We start from the raw sequence: 17866 nt of genomic DNA, 5'->3' as shown, positions 1-17866 counted from the left end.
GTTGTTTTAGAGGTATGATTGTATTCGTAAATATGGTCATAATATTTTTATCGGTATGGATGGTGGCTTTTAATTGTTTTAATGTGTCATTACCGATAATCCCGTGAAATGATTTTAATGACGGAAGTATAAAGAATTTTATTTTTCCTACCTCTGGTCCTAGAATGTCTATGAATGTGTGGTGTGTAATTTCGATATCACCAGCTACCGACTTTACCTTAAAAGTGACTTCGTTTGGAATTGGGTTCCTAATTCTTGTAAATTGTATATAATTTTTGTTAGACCCGGTGTCTATCAAAAAGTCTAGTGCGTCTCCACTTCTAGGTATGAATTCGTAATAAGGAAGTGAAGACGGGGTTAATCTAAAAAATGAATGGTGTCGAGGTTGTAGCATTCCTGTTCGCAATTCTCCATTCCATTTTGTCTCATTACATTATCATCTGATTTTGGAAATTGGTTCGACGTGCCATAGCTATTGGGGTTTGTGTTCCCCCGTATATGTGGTCAGGATCTTCATATACTTGTTGCTCATTTGGATTCGCTGATCCCGTATCAACATGGAAGTTCCTTTGAATCTTATTGGGTTGATGCATATGTTGAGATGAGAGGGGACGCTTCTGTGCGTAATTATTATGATTGTTATTTGGCCTGTTTTGGTAATTTACCTGTCTTGAGTGGATAGAATGATCTACGTCCATAGGGACAGGTGGTTTAGGGGGTAAATTAGGCCTATTCGTATTAGGATGGTTCGCTTGATTGTAATAACCGAATTGATTCATACGGAATCCTTGGTTGTTGTTGACGATACGTTTGTGGTTGATATCTATTCGGTTGTCGATTAAATGTTTGCGTTCTTGGTATAAAATTAGTTCTAGGTGTCGTAGAATATGTCAATTCTGGATAAAATGTTCTATTGTTATTATAATTTGCGCTTTGTCGCGGAGGTCGGGGTGGTGCGTAGTTGAATGTTTTGTTCATGCTATGTGCATGATTCATACGAAATGCCATATTGTCAAGTTTCTGGCACAGGTGTAATGCCTGTGGCTGTGTGGTTGGTTCGCGGATGCTAAGGAGACGAGGAAGGTCTCCGTTAAGTCCGCGAACGAAGGCATCGAGGGCTTTATCTCTGTACGAATTTGTCATGGTTCTAATTGATTCCTCTCCTAAGTCTAGGCAGGATATCTTGTCTAGGATAAGGGACAGATGTTGGTAAACTTTTTGGTAAAACGTCGGGATGTCGTCGTTTCTTTGGGTCAGAGTTTTCATTTGGTACTCGAGAGTACCAATGTCTCTTTTATCTGAATAATGCATCATAAGGCATTTCCTAATTTGTGCTCAATCGAGCGGTGTGGTATACGATTCTAGCGCAGTGTCGGCGTCGCCGACAATTTTGTGCCTAACTGTATGGAGTATAGAAAAGTACTTTGGTGTATCCCTCAATCCTTCGTAAACCTTAAATATTCTGTCGACGCTTTTCCGCCAGGAGTTAAATTCTCCTGGGCGTCCCGAGAACTCGCGTAGGCATTTGACCATATCTGGTATTTTGTCTAACTCATTGATGTTATTTACGTTCACTGTCACGTTATGGTCGGGTTGATGAAAATCATTTATTGGTGGAGTTTTAATTCTCTCCATCACTTCTTTAACGATTGTCTCTACTAATGAGGAATTAGAGGTAGAGGGGGTTTCTTTTTGTGGGCGATTTCCATTCTGGGAAGCCCATATTCTAACCTGAGTTGATTCAGTTGATTAACCAATTCTTCCGCGGTATCCGGCATTTTTCTCAACAGAGCAATTAGATTTCCTTAAAATTTTTAGTTTTTATTAATTTTAATTAATTTTTACTAAACCGCTTTTGATCCGTTTTTTTTTTTTTCTAAAAAAATCTTTACCTTTCTAAAACTTGCAAGAATAGTTCTTTAAATTTCACTTTTTGTTTCCTTTTTTCTAATATTTCTTATTATTCTTCTTCTTAAATTTTTTATACGAATTTTTCTTTTCTTTCCTTTTGTAGTTTCCTTTTTTCTGAAAAAAATCTTTTCCTTTCAAAAATTTGCAAAGCCAATTCTTGAAATTTCACTTATTATTTTTGCTTTTGTTTCTCTTTTTTTTTCTAAGATTTATTATTATTCTTCTTTATAAACTTTTTATCTGAATTTTTCCTTTTCTTTCTTTTACATAAAAACGATTTCACTTTTTGTTACTTTTTGCTTTCTTACATAGCTAAATCTTACATAAAAAACATTGGTCCAGCGAAGGTCCTTGGGGTTGATGAGTGGTTCGAATTTATCCTGTTTCCTTTCCGGTACTGAGGGTTCTAGCCGCTACTTTTATCCAGGTCCTTGTAAAGTGTATGCCGCATTTAGTTTACACACGCGTAGCCGTACTTTTTGTTTTTCGGGCTAATACTACTTTCGCACGCTGGTCCCTGCTCGGGCGCCAGTTAAACTTTTACAAATTGGAAATTCTAAAAAAATATATTTTTTACACGGGAGACGTGCTCCTTTATTGAATGCAAACTTATATCTGACTTTACACAATAATAATTCTTACAATCTAACCTACGTTTGCCTTACCGCGATGAGAGTGAAAACTGCTGATCACGCGCTTCCCACAGGTGAGTTTGTTTATTTTTAATTTGGTTTCCGTTTACCGCTTACTGTTCACACGGTTTGCTTTGTATGTGTTGCGGCTTCAGCAATTTTGTCAGTTTGTTATGTCTGGAGTATTATGTGTCTGAATATTTGTTTTTTTTTATATTATATAAATATGTGCCGTGGTAACATATATAATTCAGTACGGCCGTAAGGTCGTTTTTATTATTGGAACTTGTTAACAATATACATTTATTTTTTTAGTTACGAATTGTATACCTGAAATTCATTTTAATAATTTGAGTAGGTATATAAAACTGTTTTCACACAGAAACCTAATGATCTCATTTCACCTGCTAATGAAATCGTAAATTTTTTGCTTTCACACAGAAGTAACTGCTCGATTAGTATGAAGGATGAGACATACAATCATGGCGGAACGATACAAGATGTGAGCATCGTGACATACCTACAAACAAAAAAAATTCCATGTACTTGCAAATTCGATGGACAAATGTCAAAATCGTACTGCGCCGGTAGTTGATGTATCAAATCAAATAAAAAAGGTTATAATCAGCTGTTCGATGCGGCCACCTTGTATCGTTCCGCCATGCAGACAATGACATTTACTTTGACAAACGACATTTTTAAGCACTGAACACACCAAAAGCTAAGAAGCGGAACGCTGCCAACAGAGTTGCATTGTGCTTTTGACTTCATTAGGCATTCGATTAGCTACTAATGAAATAATAATAGATTCGAATATTGTAGGGTAGATTGAGCTCAATAAGCGTCTTAATGTAGAAAATTGAATTTATTATTCAATAAGCCGTCTGTGTGAAAATAGTATAAAGCTATCCATCATACAATGCTATTTTTATCATTCGTCTTTTGGAGATTAAGGAACTAAGTTTACTTAAATAAAGTGAATAGTATTTATTTTTAAATATAGTTCGCAGATTAATATTTAGTCAGATACACTCGAAGCCAATTCTAATATGTATCTAGAAAACTCGACACTATTTGCGGTGTTTAAATCTACAAAGTCAAGACGGGACTTCGTTGAGGCTATTATGAGAGAATTAGCGAGTGAAACCAGCATTAAAGAAAAGGACGGCCTGGAAGAAAAAATTGGTTTACAATACATTATGATAGAAAGAAAATGGAAGGACGTCTATCGTAACAATTCAAAATTTCTAGGTAAGCATGATGGCTAGCTGACAAAACTTTTTTGGACAAAGAAAGGCCTAGCACGTCAACCAATCCAACTAGAGGGAGACCAACAAAACCCATAGAAGAGTGTTCTACCTACACAAGGAAAAGGAAGCTGTCTGATACCACAAAAGCTATGGCCACGACTCCTCTTTCAGAAGCACTGGCTATTAAATATAAAAAAGACGAAGAAAACGTGAAGTCTCATATAACAGAAGCAGTTGCGGTAGCAAGTCCTGTGCGACTGATGAGGATCAAAAACAGCTTTCCCACACCACCAAATGCGCTACCTAGGACATACACTCCCGAAGAAGCTTTGGCGCTGTTCATAGATATCGGTTTAACGAAGAAAAAATATATTATATTGCGTAAGTCATTATTGCAACGTAATGCCGATATTTTACCTGGATACAAAAAAATTACTCAAGCCAAGAAAGAAGCAGTTCCTCTAAGTCCCAAAATAACCGAATTATCAGCTGAAATTGAGCTACAAAACCTAATGGATCATACGTCTACACGACTCCTTCAAGTTTTACTGAAGAAAAGTTGAAATCACTGCCAAAGGAGCTAGAATTGATAACTAAGTGGGGCTGTGATGGATATCAGGACAAAGCGCATATAAACAAAGAATAAATGTAGACGATGAAACAATTACAGATAGTAATATGTTTATGGCTTTTATTGTTCCATTACGACTAAAAGATGAAGCTTCAGAATATTGGAAAAATCCAGGTCCGTCATCAACTATATTGTGCCGCCCGATATTATTTAAATACGAGAAGGAGTCTTGAAAATCTTGATGATTCAATAACTGACGAACTAAATTATGAGTATGGAATATCTCCTTTGCATGCTATGATAAGATGTATGGAATTTGCTTTGAAGCTGGCTTATACGCTACCACAACAAGGAGAAGTTTTCGATGACAATACAACATGTAAGGAGAAACAAAACAGGAGAAAAAAATAATTCAGGATGCATTCTATAAAGAGATTGGCCTTAGAGTTGACTGTCCAAAGTATAGATACGGAAATACAAATGATGGTAACTCCTCAAGAAGATTTTTTGAAAACGATGAAGTGACTGCTCGCATAACAGGAGTTGATAGAGATATTGTGAAAAGATTGGGAGTAATTTTAAATATTTTAAACTGCCATGAACCAGTTAATGGACCCACATTTGGAGAACATGCATCTAAAACTACAGAGTTGCTGCATCAAAAGTAACCTGAGAAGAAACTTACACCAACGGTACATAAAATTTTAGCACATGGAAAAGATTTAATAGAGTGCCAGTGCTTACCATTAGGAGAATTGTCTGAAGAAGCTCAAGAATCTAAGAACAAGGACTACAAAAGATATAGATGTATGAACACCTGCAAAGTATCACGAGTTAGACAAAACGAAGACCTTTTCAACATGTTAGCTATCTCTTCTGATCCAGTCATATCATCTATGAGGTAGGTAAGAACTCAAAAAGATCTTACAGATGCGTATATCTCAGAAATGGTTCCACTGACGATGACTATGTTAAGATAAAATAAGTTTCTCACTTCTTATCACAACAATGAAAAAGAGATTTACTAATCAATTTTGTTACTTTACTGAAAAATAAGATATCTATTTATTTCAAAAAAAGAATTAATTTAGTAATTTATAAGTATATACTTTTCGTTATGCATTTCTCTAAAGTTTATGAAATTTATTTTAAAGCTTAGGCATTTCGCCTTCAAACGAGTATTAAATTTTTATAGAAATCAATACGTCTATCGAGTTTGGTACAAATTGGTAAAGCGGTTACTAAGATCAAACTTTTTAGCATAAATTCGTTGGCTGTTTAATCTTCATCTCAAATAAAAATTCATTGAACCACTTTCAATAACTTTTAGTTATTAATAAAATACATATTTGGCTTGTAAATTAAAAAAAAACATGTAAAATTTTACGATGAATTTTGAAGCACATTGTTATTGTGGCACCAAAAACGGACATTTGAGTTTTATAAGAGTATTGCCATTTAAAAGAAACAATACGTCTATCGATTTTGGTAGTTATTGATTACGTGACTACTTAGATACAACTTTTTATCATAAGTGGGCAGTGCCACGCTATCTTATCAAAATCATTAGTTTATCTTATTTAATGCTTAAATACGTCATTATAAGACAAATCTCATTTTATTATTTTTATTTTTTACTAAAAACATTTTGTTTTTGCATTTTTCTAAAAATTTTCGACTTTTTTTGAAGCACCCTGTATCTGTGACATTCTGAGCTTTCACACAATAAAAGTTCAAATAATTAGCTTTCATTTGCATTGTAAATTTTTAAAATACCTTCATTGGTTTAAAAGTTATGATTTTTGCAAAAAAAACTCAAAAGGCGCCACTGTGCGTTGGTTCGTTATAATTTTTGAATGAAAATTAAAAAATTCTGTTGAACAATAATTTTTTGTCAAAGTTTAATTTTTATTTTGCCTTCAAGATTTATTTTTTGCTTTGCCATGATTCAATTACTACAGGGTTGTTCTCCAATGATGACAGAGCTTTGACACTCCCAAGTTTAAAAATCTGGAAGGGTTACTTTTACGAAGTAAGGAAGAGGGGAATAATTCAATCCCCCTCAGCGAAAATTTTAGTAGAAAAGTATCTAGTAGTATATTAGTAGGGATAATAAATATGTAAATGCCAACAGGTTTTGGCGAAAATAATTATTTTTCTACTAAATATTTCGTGAAATGATATAGAGTTATGCTGGTTTGGTCATTCTTTCAGAATTTGTTTGAAGGATACCGTACGTCAGAATTTCATTCAAAAACACACCATCTCAAAATTTGTTTCTAAAACTCCCTATCTGACTATAAGTTCAATGCATTTTGACATAAGGACATACGAGGGAGTTAAGTAAAATCATTCCAAGATAAGGCGTTCTTCTGAACTTATTCTGATATAGGTCGTTTTTGTGACAAATCCTGAAATAGGAAAACTTTGAAAAGTATTTTGATATAGGACGATTTCGAACTGGCAGCCGGCGTGGTGTGATACTCTACTCAGTAGCCGCAATGAACTGACAAAAAAACTTTATATTCCGGCCTATTATTTTTTTAAATTATTCTATATTTTGAAATTTCGGAAAGCTCTTTTCCATTTAATTTGGACTATTCGGAACACGTTCGTTTGATACTACCTCACGAGGCCCGCATATTCCAAATAAGTATATACATAATATTCCAAATATAAAACAAATTCTTAAATGTAGACGAATGTTCCGAACATACGGAATGAATAAGTTAACACGCTCAATGAGTACATTTCGTTATGGCATCTCCATTATTTACTTATTACATTTTTACTTGAATCGATTACTACTTCGCCTTGAAATGTGTTAATAGTTTATGCAGATTTTTATGAACACTCTTGTTGAAAAGGGCAACGAAATCAAATAAAAAACTTTTTATAATGAAAAATTTTGTAAATATTCCAAACGGCGATTTGTTAGCTAAATATATATATGTACATATACCTACATATGTAAATTTTTACATGATGGCATGCCAATCCCGAGAGCGCGGTCTTTTTTAAGTCAATAAAATCCCGGGATTATTGGGAAGTAATCTGGTCGAAATATCACGAAATATAACAAATGGGAACACAAAAGTCCCCTTTTGTAGTAAAGAAGAAAAACATTGAAATACTAAAAATAAAATAGGTTTGTAAAGCTCTTACAATTCGAAATTTGTATGAAAATATCATTTTAAAAAGCTTTATAAATCTTTTATATTATGAATATGGAGATTTGCGTTTACATCACTCTTTCTGAATAAAAAGTTGAAACATTTTATGCAAATATTTTGCATTATGAAGAATTTTCCCCTTAACTCTGTTTAAGTACATATTTTATGTTAGAGAATGAACTTTGTCTTTATAAAAAGTGACCAAAAGGATTGTGCATTGGAAAATATTGCGAATATTTTAGAAAAATTAAGTGACGAAACCTTCGTTCAGCAGTGTATTTTCTATTGTGGATAAAACAAGATGGCTTCTTTTTCGCGTTTTGACAGGATGTTTAATATGGCGGCGCATTAGGCCGGCTATCTTCAGCGGGTGATAGAAAGAGATACGGAATGAGACTACACAGTCAATTAAAAATCTGGTGATCGCTTCTATTTGTAATTTTGACGTCTTTGCAGAAGTTATCACACTTGTCTTATCCACAATGTTTTTTTTTTTTTGATGTGTAAACATCTTTGCTCACAGTACGGGGAACTCCTGAATGTAAGCGTCAGATGTATGTAAGTGTAAGCGTAAGCATACTCTTTGTAAGAGGGGAATACATGTCGAATTTAAATGCAGGCCTAGTGTGTAATATCAGTGACATGTGCAATAGTTATAAGTTTTATAGCATAAACGTTGCACAGTGGCACCTCTGCCGTTAAAGCATGGCAAAAATCAAAAAAACCGTGAAAGCTTTCGCTAAATCTAATACATGTTTCTAATAGAGAATTTTCCAGGGATCAAGAATATACAACTGTTTCTTCACAGAAATAGTTTACCAGGTAGAGCCGCTCAAAGTTGACCAATTTTCAACATTGGGAAAAATTTGAAATTTTTCTTCTTTTTCGTTGTATTTAAAATGGTTTTGTGAGTAAATAAGGCGGCCGGTTGTCGTTTTCTTGTATAGCAATTAAAGATAATTTAATTTAGGATTGAAACAAAAAAAAAATTGTTTTTTTTTTTTTGTTAAAAGTTGGCGGATATACCTGTTTTTCGAAATGTCTATTTTTAGGCCCTTTTTATAACTTTGATCGAAAAAAAAATGTTAAAATATGTGCTCCGTCAAATTAGCAGTAGTTGTTTGTGAAATATTCAGTTACCTAAATTCATAAAGTCTACCTGCGTCCAGCTGCAACTTCACTTTTTACATCAAATAAAGTTAAACAACCTTGGGCATAAATACGCGCCTGAGCAGGTATATAAGTTAAACTTTTACAAATTGGAAATTCTAAAAGAATATATTTTTTACACGGGAGACGTGCTCCTTTATTGAATGCAAACTTATATCTGACTTTACACAATAATAATTCTTACAAACTAACCTACGTTTGCCTTACCGCGATGAGAGTGAAAACTGCTGATCACGCGCTTCCCACAGGTGAGTTTGTTTATTTTTAATTTGGTTTCCGTTTACCGCTTACTGTTCACACGGTTTGCTTTGTATGCGTTGCGGCTTCAGCAATTTTGTCAGTTTGTTATGTCTGGAGTATTATGTGTCTGAATATTTGTTTTTATATATTATATAAATATGTGCCGTGGTAACAAACCCCCCCCTAAGATTCAACAAGCGTCCTCGATTGGAGTTTTGTTAAAAATTTGATTAAGCCCTTTTACTGCATCTTCCGTTAAGTCGATGGACCGAGCTTCTTTGCTTTCTCTGGTTGACAGGACTAATTTGGTTAAAAATATGGTGACGATTACAAATATGATCATAAGGCTGATGTTTGTGGCATATTTAAGCCGGTATGATGATTCTGTGAGGCTAATCTCTTTTGTATTGTTGATGTTTAGCTGTTTTAACATTTCTAGAGAAAGTATTTCTTCGTTTCTGTTTGATAGTGATATTGGTTGGAGTATCGCAGGTAGGGGTTTGTTTGTTGATTTTTCCGCATTGAAAAATTTCTTCCCGTTAAATTGGATTGTAGCATTATTAAAGTGAATGACAAAGGTTCCGTTTAGAGTTGTAGAATCTTCGTTTATTAGGACATAGCCCCTGAAGTCGTTTAGGAATATAACTCCAGGTGACAGCTCCTCAAAGTCTGGAATGTGCTGACTGTTTGTGACGGTGCAGTTTGCCAAACGGCTGGTTAAAAGATCACTAATACAATAATCATTACTTAAATCTAGCAAATCGTCTTTCGAGCATATTTGTAGTGCGTTATATTGTTTACAATTTCTTTTTATTCCATACATAGTTTTTTCGCAGCTAAGGATTGAATTGAAATTTATTTTGTTAATTTTATTGTCTTTCTTAACTGCTCTAATATCGATAGTTTGGCAAATTTGATTCTCTGTTGTTGGTAAACTTATAATATAGATGATTGTCTTGCCATTGGTCGCTATTATAATTTCGGAAAATTCTAGCGCTTCATCTAAAATTAAATCAAAGATTTTTTTAGCAATATCAATTTCTTCGGTCGACAAAATATATGAATTTACTATATTGGCCTTTGCCCGATGTATCGCGTAAGCGATGTTCACGACTTCCTCTTTCATAATTGCTAACTTGTATTTTAATTCTAAAAATGCCTCTATTTCTTTACTCTTGTCGTTTTGCATGTGCTTCATAATATGGTTTGTAATATTTGTGATTTAATTAACTTTTTCTACTGTAAGTTTATTAATGAGGACTTGATTGTTGTTGTTTTCTAAAACGTTATTTACTTTGTTCAGAACTATTTCATGGTCCTCATGGTCTGGACTTCCCGCAATCCATTTCCATGCACTGCCCAAAAAATTGAGTGACCTTTTTGATCTTTTTTCTATCCTTATATTATTAATATGGGCCTTCAGTTGGGATATTAGGAGGGATATAAAAGGGTAATTCGGATTTCTGTAGAATTTTTCTGCTTTTGTCGTTGTTTCTATATGTTCCAGAATTTCTGTATATTTGTCGATGTTTATTTCGTGTATTATCCTAAATTGTCCTGTCTGTAGTCTGGCAGTTCCTGTTTCTATTGTGATTAATTGGGAGTTTGAATAGTCTAATATCTGTACCTCTGCGAGGCATAGTGGTAAAAAGAATCTGAAAAAAGAAAATTTTATTGTAGTAGTTAATTCCGTATCCTACTTTTATGGACGATTTGTCCTCTCTCGGTCACTACCGTGCTGTTCCTGTCTTCTTTAACTATTTCCCTACTATATAATTTGCTTAGTTTTGTTCCTAACCTCCTATTTTCTTTTTTACAAATATGACTTGTCCTGGCAAGTAGGATTTGAGCGTTTGTTTACCTTTATTATGGAATTCAATATCCTTATTTTGTTTTTGTGTTAACTTTTGCAAATTCTCGTATCTAGTTTTTTCTATGTCTTCGGGCGTGAAGTTCATATTTCTTCCGAATAATATGTCGACCGGTCTTTTCTGTGTAACTGAGTGAATGGTATGATTGTACTCGAACACTGCTCTTTCTAAAAGTTCCTCAAAGTTTCGATGTCCCCCATTATCTTTCACACAGCGCATTATCTCACTTAGGGTGGAGTGGAATCTTTCCACTTGGCCGTTAGCCTGGCTTTTATATGGGGGAGTAGTATAAACTTCGATGCCTAATTCGTCTTTCATCATAAACTTCATTGAAATGGAATTTAACGATGGTTTATTATCGATCACTATTATCTTCGGGACGCCGAAGGAAAATATTATATCCCTTAAGGGTCTCCTTACATCCTCTATGGCCCTACTATTTAGCATTCTTGTTAATGCATATTTCGAGAACTTATCCAGTGCAGTCATAACTCTCTTCCCTTCGGTAAGAAAGATGTCTATATGGACTGTGTGTCCTGGGAAGGTTGGCAATGGGGTTGCTGCTATTTTTGGGTTGTTAGGGTGCCTTTCATACTTGCTTTCTTTACATACCGTGCAGTTTGTTATCAGTCGCTTGATTTTGTTCATCATCCCGGGGAAATAACTCTTCTCTATGATCTGTATTTTATTTTCGGTCGCGTTCCTATGTGCTCTTAGATGTTTTTTAAAATAATATTTTCCTGCTCTTGTTCGTTAGTTATGTCCTCCACCAACTTCTGGGTGTACCTGCATTTATAGTTGCTAAAGTGTTGTGGATAGACGTTTTGTATTGTACCCATAGTCCTCTCGTCGGTGTGGATTCCGTTGATTACGGATGGGTTTAGGTATATTTTGAAGAAATCTATAATCTTTTGCTCGCCGAAAAATGGTTCGTTAACTGTATGGCGGTGTACAGTTGGGAAGATTATTTTGAATTGGTAAGATGGCGTTTCTGAATGCTCGAGAAAAATTTGGTTTTTGAACACGTTAATCGGTACCTCCGTGCAGGGTATTAGGTTGTGTCCTGAACTCTCATCACTATGGGTAGTGGGTGTAAGCGAATTTATTTGGGCGGGTATTCTTGATAGCGCGTCTGCGACTACATTCGATTTACCGGGCTTGTAGATAAGCTCATAGTTATGTTCTTCCAAGATGGCTTTCCATCTTTTCATCTTGCTGTTCGTATTTTTGTGGCTCAGGGCATACGTAAGAGGTTGGTGGTCGGTCACTATCTTAATTTTCTTAGAGCCGTACAGATAACTGCGCAAATAATTAAGAGACCAGATTATGGCGAGCATCTCCTTTTCATTGACGGCATAGTTCTCTTCTGTCTTGCTCAAAGTTCTTGAAATATAGGTGATGGGCTTTCCATCTTGTGAAAGGACGGCTCCTATTGCAAAATGGGAGGCGTCAGTGGTTAATTCGAAATCTTTCTCAAAGTTCGGGTGAGCGAGGACAATATCCCTTGATATTAGTGAAGTTTTTAATTTGTTAAACGCATTTAAAGCTTCTTTGTCGAGATTTATTTCGATCTTCCTATACTGATTTTTTGAAACATTCCCGGCTTCTCCTCGAAGGAGTGCAGTTAAGGGTTTGGCTAATTTGGAGTAGTCCCTAATAAAACGACGGTAGTAGCCTGACATACCTAGAAATGATCTTAGTTCCTTCAGGTTCTTTGGCACTGGGAACTGTGCTACGGCCTCTACCTTCTAGGGATTGGTTTTTATGCCATCGGGAGTGACGACGTATCCTAGGAATTCGACTTCCTGTTTTGCGAACTCGCATTTGTCTAGTTGTATCTTCATGTTCGCTTCTTCTAATGTTTTAAATATTAATTTAATATTCCTTAAGTGTTCCTCTTCGGGTTTACCGAATATTATAACGTCATCAATATAGACGTAGCATCTAATTCCGATGTGCTGGCGAAGTATGTCATCTAATGCCCTTTGGAACGTAGAAGGGGCATTTTTAAGCCCGAAAGGTAATCGGAGAAATTCGTATTTTCCGTTATTCACGGAAAATGTCGTTTTCTCTATATCAGATTCACGAAGGGGTATTTGATGGAAACCGCTCTTAAGATCTATAACGGTAAATATTTTATTGTTTCCGAGGTTGGCCAGGACCTCGTTAATTTCGGGTATTGGATATTTGTCTGGGATAGTTACGGCGTTAAGTTTCCGGTAGTCGATGACCATTCGATATTTTCTTTTCGCCTGAACCGTCGGTTTTCTTATTGACTATCCAGACCGGGGAGTTGTAAGGAGATTTAGATCTCCTTATTATTCCATTAGCAAGAAGTTCTTCGACTTGACGTTCTATTTCTTTTTTCAGAGCCATTGGGTATGGGTACGGTTTAGAGTAGATCGGGGTGTCTGTCGTTGTTCTAATTTCGCCTTTGACCAGCGTAGTATACGTCAGTTTTTCGTCTGGGTCCGAAAATAAATTTGGGCATTTTGCTATTACGTCCTTGATTTTATCTTTTTGTTCTTCAGAAAGATGGGGAACCCTTATTACCGCGTTATTAACTTCTTCGGATATTCGTTGTTTTAGAGGTATGATTGTATTCGTAAATATGGTCATAACATTTTTATCGGTATGGACGGTGGCTTTTAATTGTTTTAATGTGTCATTACCGATAATCCCGTGAAATGATTTTAATGACGGAAGTATAAAGAATTTTATTTTTCCTACCTCTGGTCCTAGAATGTCTATGAATGTGTGGTGTGTAATTTCGATATCACCAGCTACCGACTTTACCTTAAAAGGGACTTCGTTTGGAATTGGGTTCCTAATTCTTGTAGATTGTATATAATTTTTGTTAGACCCGGTGTCTATCAAAAAGTCTAGTGCGTCTCCACTTCTAGGTACGAATTCGTAATAAGGAAGTGAAGACGGGGTTAATCTAAAAAATGAATGGTGTCGAGGTTGTAGCATTCCTGTTCGCAATTCTCCATTCCATTTTGTCTCATTACATTATCATCTGATTTTGGAAATTGGTTCGACGTGCCATAGCTATTGGGGTTTGTGTTCCCCCGTATATGTGGTCAGGATCTTCATGGATTCGCTGATCCCGTATCAACATGGAAGTTCCTTTGAATCTTATTGGGTTGATGCATATGTTGGGATGAGAGGGGACGCTTCTGTGCGTAATTTTTATGATTGTTATTTGGCCTGTTTTGGTAATTTACCTGTCTTGAGTGGATAGAATGATCTACGTCCATAGGGACAGGTGGTTTAGGGGGTAAATTAGGCCTATTCGTATTAGGATGGTTCGCTTGATTGTTATAACCGAATTGATTCATACGGAATCCTTGGTTGTTTTGAGGGTAATTGTAGTTATTAGGTGACGTAAATGGTTGTTGTTGACGATACGTTTGTGGTTGATATCTATTCGGTTGTCGATTAAATGTTTGCGTTCTTGGTATAAAATTAGTTCTAGGTGTCGTAGAATATGTCAATTCGGGATAAAATGTTCTATTGTTATTATAATTTGCGCTTTGTCGCGGAGGTCGGGGTGGTGCGTAGTTGAATGTTTTGTTCATGCTATGTGCATGATTCATACGAAATGCCATATTGTCAAGTTTCTGGCACAGTTGTAATGCCTGTGGCAGTGTGGTTGGTTCGCGGATGCTAAGGAGACGAGGAAGGTCTCCGTTAAGTCCGCGAACGAAGGCATCGAGGGCTTTATCTCTGTACGAATTTGTCATGGTTCTAATTGATTCCTCTCCTAAGTCTAGGCAGGATATCTTGTCTAGGATAAGGGACAGATGTTGGTAAACTTTTTGGTAAAACGTCGGGATGTCGTCGTTTCTTTGGGTCAGAGTTTTCATTTGGTACTCGAGAGTACCAATGTCTCTTTTATCTGAATAATGCATCATAAGGCATTTCCTAATTTGTGTTCAATCGAGCGGTGTGCTATACGATTCTAGCGCAGTGTCGGCGTCGCCGACAATTTTGTGCCTAACTGTATGGAGTATAGAAAAGTACTTTGGTGTATCCCTCAATCCTTCGTAAACCTTAAATATTCTGTCGACGCTTTTCCGCCAGGAGTTAAATTCTCCTGGGCGTCCCGAGAACTCGCGTAGGCATTTGACCATATCTGGTATTTTGTCTAACTCATTGATGTTATTTACGTTCACTGTCACGTTATGGTCGGGTTGATGAAAATCATTTATTGGTGGAGTTTTAATTCTCTCCATCACTTCTTTAACGATTGTCTCTACTAATGAGGAATTAGAGGTAGAGGGGGTTTCTTTTTGTGGGCGATTTCCATGCTGGGAAGCCCATATTCTAACCTGAGTTGATTCAGTTGATTAACCAATTCTTCCGCGGTATCCGGCATTTTTCTCAACAGAGCAATTAGATTTCCTTAAAACTTTTAGTTTTAATTAATTTTTACTAAACCGCTTTTGATCCTTTTTTTTTTTCTAAAAAAATCTTTACCTTTCTAAAACTTGCAAGAATAGTTCTTTAAATTTCACTTTTTGTTTCCTTTTTTCTAATATTTCTTATTATTCTTCTTCTTAAATTTTTTATGCGAATTTTTCTTTTCTTTCCTTTTGTAGTTTCCTTTTTTCTGAAAAAAATCTTTTCCTTTCAAAAATTTGCAAAGTCAATTCTTGAAATTTCACTTATTATTTTTGCTTTTGTTTCTCTTTTTTTTCTAAGATTTATTATTATTCTTCTTTATAAACTTTTATCTGAATTTTTCCTTTTCTTTATTTTACATAAAAACGATTTCACTTTTTGTTACTTTTTGCTTTCTTCCATAGCTAAATCTTACATAAAAAACATTGGTCCAGCGAAGGTCCTTGGGGTTGATGAGTGGTTCGAATTTATCCTGTTTCCTTTCCGGTACTGAGGGTTCTAGCCGCTACTTTTATCCAGGTCCTTGTAAAGTGTATGCCGCATTTAGTTTACACACGCGTAGCCGTACTTTTTGTTTTTCGGGCTAATACTACTTTCGTACGCTGGTCCCTGCTCGGGCGCCCGTTAAACTTTTACAAATTGGAAATTCTAAAAAAATATATTTTTTACACGGGAGACGTGCTCCTTTATTGAATGCAAACTTATATCTGACTTTACACAATAATAATTCTTACAATCTAACCTACGTTTGCCTTACCGCGATGAGAGTGAAAACTGCTGATCACGCGCTTCCCACAGGTGAGATTGTTTATTTTTAATTTGGTTTCCGTTTACCGCTTACTGTTCACACGGTTTGCTTTGTATGTGTTGCGGCTTCAGCAATTTTGTCAGTTTGTTATGTCTGGAGTATTATGTGTCTGAATATTTGTTTTTTTTTTATATTATATAAATATGTGCCGTGGTAACATATATAATTCAGTACGGCCGTAAGGTCGTTTTTATTATTGGAACTTGTTAATAACATACATTTTTTTAGTTACGAATTGTATACCTGAAATTCATTTTAATAATTTGAGTAGGTATATAAAGCTATCCATCATACAATGCTATTTTTATCATTCGTCTTTTGGAGATTAAGGAACTAAGTTTACTTAAATAAAGTGAATAGTATTTATTTTTAAATATAGTTCACAGATTAATATTTAGTCAGATACACTCGAAGCCAATTCTAATATGTATCTAGAACACTCGAAACTATTTGCGGTGTTTTACAAAGTCAAGACGGGACTTCGTTGAGGCTATTATGAGAGAATTAGCGAGTGAAACCAGCATTAAAGAAAAGGACGGCCTGGAAGAAAAAATTGGTTTACAATACATTATGATAGAAAGAAAATGGAAGGACGTCTATCGTAACAATTCAAAATTTCTAAGTAAGCATGATGGCTAGCTGACAAAACTTTTTTGGACGAAGAAAGGCCTAGCACGTCAACCAATCCAACTAGAGGGAGACCAACAAAACCCATAGAAGTGTTCTACCTACACAAGGAAAAGCTGTCTGATACCAGAAAAGCTATGGCCACGACTCCTCTTTCAGAAGCACTGGCTATTAAATATAAAAAAGACGAAGAAAACGTGAAGTCTCATATAACAGAAGCAGTTGCGGTAGCAAGTCCAGTGCGACTGATGAGGATCAAAAACAGCTTTCCCACACCACCAAATGCGCTACCTAGGACATACACTCCCGAAGAAGCTTTGGCGCTGTTTATAGATATCGGTTTAACGAAGAAAAAATATATTATATTGCGTAAGTCATTATTGCAACGTAATGCCGATATTTTACCTGGATACAAAAAAATTACTCAAGCCAAGAAAGAAGCAGTTCCTCTAAGTCCCAAAATAACCGAATTATCAGCTGAAATTGAGCTACAAAACCTAATGGATCATACGTCTACACGACTCCTTCAAAGTTTTACTGAAGAAAAGCGGAAATCACTGCCAAAGGAGCTAGAATTGATAACTAAGTGGGGCTGTGATGGATATCAGGACAAAGCGCATATAAACAAAGAATAAATGTAGACGATGAAACAATTACAGATAGTAATATGTTTATGGCTTTTATTGTTCCATTACGACTAAAAGATGAAGCTTCAGAATATTGGAAAAATCCAGGTCCGTCATCAACTATATTGTGCCGCCCGATATTATTTAAATACGAGAAGGAGTCTTGAAAATCTTGATGATTCAATAACTGACGAACTAAATTATGAGTATGGAATATCTCCTTTGCATGCTATGATAAGATGTATGGAATTTGTTTTGAAGCTGGCTTATACACTACCACAACAAGGAGAAGTTTTCGATGACAATACAACATGTAAGGAGAACAAAACAGGAGAAAAAAATAATTCAGGATGCATTCTATAAAGAGATTGGCCTTAGAGTTGACTGTCCAAAGTATAGATACGGAAATACAAATGATGGTAACTCCTCAAGAAGATTTTTTGAAAACGATGAAGTGACTGCTCGCATAACAGGAGTTGATAGAGATATTGTGAAAAGATTGGGAGTAATTTTAAATATTTTAAACTGCCATGAACCAGTTAATGGACCCACATTTGGAGAACATGCATCTAAAACTACA

Source organism: Eurosta solidaginis, chromosome 4 (genome assembly GCF_040869045.1).
Source record: "Eurosta solidaginis isolate ZX-2024a chromosome 4, ASM4086904v1, whole genome shotgun sequence".
In the NCBI taxonomy this organism is placed as follows: Eukaryota; Metazoa; Arthropoda; class Insecta; order Diptera; family Tephritidae; genus Eurosta; species Eurosta solidaginis.
The sequence above is the reverse complement of the archived record's forward strand: the minus strand, read 5'-3'. Positions refer to the sequence as shown.